Genomic DNA, 5,000 nt, shown 5'->3' with positions numbered 1-5,000 from the left:
TATCTGTCATTCTCATTATATGTCCTGCCCATGTCCATTTCTTTTTCTTACATGCTGTTAGAGTATCTTTCAATTCAATTTGCTCTTGTATCCATATTGTTCATTATCTATCTGTTAGTGTTATCATCATTATTCTCTCCATAGCTCTTTAAATTGTAACTAGCATGCTCTGGCAAAATATTATTATTATTATTATTATTATTATTATTATTATTATTATTATTATTATTATTAGTATTTTTATTATTATTATTATTATTATTATTATTATTACTACTAGCCAAGCTACAACCCTAGTTGGAAAAGCAAGATGCTATAAGCCCAAGGGCTCCAATAAGGAAAAATAGCCCAGTGAGGAAAGGAAATAAATAAATGATGAGAATAAATTAACAATATATCATTCTAAAAACAGTAACAGCGTCAAAACAGATATGTCCTATATAAACTATTAACAACGTCAAAAACAGATATGTCATATATAAACTATAAAAAGACTCATGTCAGCCTGGTCAACATAAATACATTTGCTCCAACTTTGAACTTTTGACGTTCTACTGATTAAATTACCCGATTAGGAAGATCATTCCACAACTTGGTAATAGCTGGAATAAAACTTCTAGAATACTGTGTAGTATTAAGCCTCATGATCGAGAAGGCCTGGTTATTAGAATTAACTGCCTGCCGAGTATTACGAACAGGATAGAATTGTCCAGGGAGATCTGAATGTAAAGGATGGTCAGAGTTATGAAAAATCTTATGCAACATGCATAGCCAGAACGTCGTCATGTGGATTAGTCATTAGAGGGAAAAGATATTTGATTTATGGATATTATGTACTTTTTAGCTTGCAAAGAGGCAAAAGGATTGAAGTACCCTGGAAATAAAATGTCAAGTAAATGCAAATGAAATTTTTTTAAGTTTATGCAGAATTTTCAAAGATTTTATGATTGGTTTATTGATTTGCTTAGGAAGTATACTCTCACTTTAGTATTCAGTATTGAAGTGGCTACTGTTTACATATTTTCTGAACCTATTTTTATTTTTCTTATTGAACGAAAATTATGATTTTGAAAAGTTAGGAGCATAGTTATTGAATTTTTCAGAAAATATAAGCCTTGATTCAATAACTGTTGAATGTTAGGATAACTACTGTTATAGGCTCTTCTAATCAAAATTGACTTATCTTATCAAAATGTACTTTTCCTTTCCTTAAAAGAAATCAATTGGTACTAACTACTTCTATTCCTTTCCCTTTCATCACCCCTTACCTCTGACAGATTGCAAGCATCGTTTTATTTTTTATCTGTTCTTTATCTTTTTTTTTTTCTCTCACGCCAAGGGACACTTGTCAATATTTCGAGGTCTCGAACGACCAGAGGGGAATTAATTCCTCAGAACCTTTTGATATGTTTTTGAATGCCAAGTCGAGGATGGATAGCTTCTAGGAGAGAGAGAGAGAGAGAGAGAGAGAGAGAGAGAGAGAGAGAGAGAGAGAGAGAGAGAGAGGGCACATTCCTTTTAGATAATAAGGGCATTAACTTAGTTATTGAGATTCAACAGTAGTCTTGTTATAAATACTAATATTTTAACGACTTTATTGTATTAGTATGTTTTGACTTGAACCATATTTTTTTTAGAATATTTAACTGTAATTAATCCAATTAATTTTTCATTAATTTTGAATTTCTCGATTTATTGGATCTCTGCAATCTTTAAGCTTGTCCTTAAAGATGAAGTGAAATTATTTTTTTTAAACTGAAGTATGCTTTTAAAGATATATGAATAATTTTTCAAAATTCAAGTCTGCCGAAAAAATTTGATAGAGTAATTTTCATAAATGGAATATGATCCCAAATAAATAAAATACTTTTCAAAATATATTAAATTGTTTTTTTTAACTGAAATATCCTAAGCAAATCGAAGTAAATAAATTTTAAAAGTTAATATATGCTTTGAAAGATAAGTGAAATAGTTTTTCAAAATTAGAGTATACCATGTAAAAGTATTAATTTTTTTGAAATTGAAATACAAGTAACATTAATCAAATATTTTTTTTTCTTAATACTAAAATGATAATTGGTAAAATATGTAAATACTCCCCTTAAATGTAACATTCCAGTTTTCTGAACATATAAGGAAAGTAATTAACTTATAATAGGTAATTTTATTATGAAATGTCTTTATTGATTTGTTACAATCTTTCCTTAGATTCGCTCTGGTTGGTGTCGAATCATAAGTGTGTTAATTATAATAAATTTACGGGCTATATTTCCCTGTTGGAGCCCTTGGGCTTATAGCATCTTGCTTTTCCAACTAGGGTTGTAGCGTGGCTTTTAATAATAATAATTATATTTCTTCCATTGATTCATTAATAATCATGTAATATCCAGTCCCGAATAAAAAAGGGATATTTGGCCATAGTATTAATATCCTTTCTTGTTAAAAGAAAAAAAAAGATTAACTGGACAAAGCGAAAGAGCTGAACATATTTTTAACATATATTTCTTTTAAAAACATATTACAGAAATTTGCATAGATCTACTTGGAAGGTATCGTGTATACCAATAGGTCTCAACAAGTCAGTATGCAGTCAAATTTGTGTTAGATGTTCAAGAAAAATAATTCTTCGTGTGATATTTGCATTTCTGATAATTCTTATCTTATTTATCTTTTAGGTAAACTTTAATTTTTAACAATATGTATTTTGTTTTATCAGTAAGGTTTTCTTCGTCTTGTTCTTTTCTATAATTTTACATACGGACATTTTACTATGCAGTGGTTTAAAGGTTTAAAGGTCGCTCATGAATGGCAGAGGCAAGGGACAGTGACATTGGCCTTGCAATTAGGACAATTCCCTAGAGACTGACCATGTATTAAATGATCAGCGCCCAAGCCTCCTCTCCACCCAAGCTAGGACCAGGGAGGGCCAGGCAGTGGCTGCTGATGACTCAGCAGGTAGACCTATAGGCTCCCCCCAAACCCCCCAACCTTAGCTGACAAGGATGGTAAGGTTGCAGACACTAATGGCACTAACGAGTCTGAACGGGACTCGAACCCCCGTCTGGCAAACACCAGCCAGAGACGTTACCAATCAGGATAGATAATAATAATAATAATGATAATAATAATAATAATAATAATAATAATAATAATAATAATAATAATAATAATAATAAAACGAAAGACATTTAAACCAAACCAAGACCGGGCTATCAGCGCTCGATAAACGTACGGTCAATTTCACTGGGCGAGTTTACGCAACTTGCAAGAGTGCACGAGACCCTGTTGTTTTGGGGCCAGGCTGTGCCCATTATTGTCCTTTATCCAATAGTAAGGACCAACCCTATCCCTCTTACAGCTGTTAACCGCTTATCGTGGATGTGCTAGGAATTCACTCCTTTCTGTGACCCCGGTTCACGCCATAAAACTTAGAAAATGAAATTTTAATTGGTGGAAGTAATTAATGTGAGATTTAGTTTTTTTTTTTTTTAAATTCAATAAACAGAAATTAAGAAGTAATTTGAGAAAGTACACTTCCGCCATATACTTGAGGAGTTATTGTTGTCAAGATCCTACTAATTCAGAGTGTAATTTCCAGTGTGTCGTAATTAATTGAATTTGATGAGAGATTTTTTTTTTTAAACTGCCCAATTCTCAATGTTAGAAGTGAAGGAATGAAAATATTAATTACTATCATACATTTATGGCTGAATATTTCCATCAAGATATTTGTTCATATTATATTGTAAAGAGTAAAGCAAGTAAATATAAAAATGAGAATAACATCAAAATTATAATTATAAGCAAGTGAAACTTTTGAATCACCATCCAGTTTTTCCTTAGCCCACTACCAACTCCTCCTCGATAGAAATAATTAGAACCATCAAAATCACATTTAAATAATTTTTGTAGACAGACAGAGACAGGAGCACACGTGACTTCCGTCTGAGTTCGTTGGCTGGTGTAAAAGTATACTATTTAGCTACTGAATTATTGCCTCCTAAGTGAAAGGGCGTATTATTATTATTATTATTATTATTATTATTATTATTATTATTATTATTATTATTATTACTTGCTAAGCTACAACCCTAGTTGGAAAAGCAGGCTCCAACAGAGAAAATAGCCCAGTTAGGAAAGGAAACAAAGAAAAATAAAATATTCTAAGAAGACTAACAACATTAAAATAACTATCTCCTATATAAGCTATAGAAAACTTTAAGTAAACAAGAGGAAGAGAAATAAGATAGAATAGTGTACCCAAGTGTAGAGAAAATGAAACAAGTACAGTTAAGATTCGTCCTGACTATGGGTTTGCTCGAACCGGAAAGACATTATGGGCATTATGGCCATTATAGATAATTGTAATTAATGTACGAGTATCTTTCGACAACACTAATGTTTCGATTAATCGTGTTTATGAGTCGAAAGATAATTTATTTTTGCGGCCACTGTTGCTAAATCTCTCTCTCTCTCTCTCTCTCTCTCTCTCTCTCATGCTGACACACACACAAGAGAGAGAGAGAGAGAGAGAGAGAGAGAGATTCTCTCTCACACGCACACACATGCAGACACACAAGAGAGAGAGGGAGAGATTCACACGCACACATATATACAAGAGAGAGAGATTCTCTCTTTCACACACACGCAGACACATACTAACGAGAGAGAGAGAGAGAGAGAGAGAGAGAGAGAGAGAGAGAGAGAGAGTCACGCACACACACATACAAGAGAAATCTTACGAGAGAGAGAGAGAGAGAGAGAGAGAGAGAGAGAGAGAGAGAGAGAGAGATTTGTTCAAGTCTAATAAAGTATCTTTTTTTTGAGGACTCAAGATTGCAGTTTAGCACATGATTATTCCCCCTTAACCCAACTTACATTTATGAATAAATTTACTATGTTGTCTGCAATCCCAATAGCACCAGACAGACAGACAGACAGAAGAACGGGTCGAGTGGAAGTCCCCCTCCTATTGGCAGGACAAGAAACATTGGGTATAT

The sequence above is a fragment of the Palaemon carinicauda genome, chromosome 9 (genome assembly GCF_036898095.1).
Source record: "Palaemon carinicauda isolate YSFRI2023 chromosome 9, ASM3689809v2, whole genome shotgun sequence".
In the NCBI taxonomy this organism is placed as follows: domain Eukaryota; kingdom Metazoa; phylum Arthropoda; class Malacostraca; order Decapoda; family Palaemonidae; genus Palaemon; species Palaemon carinicauda.
The sequence above is the reverse complement of the archived record's forward strand: the minus strand, read 5'-3'. Positions refer to the sequence as shown.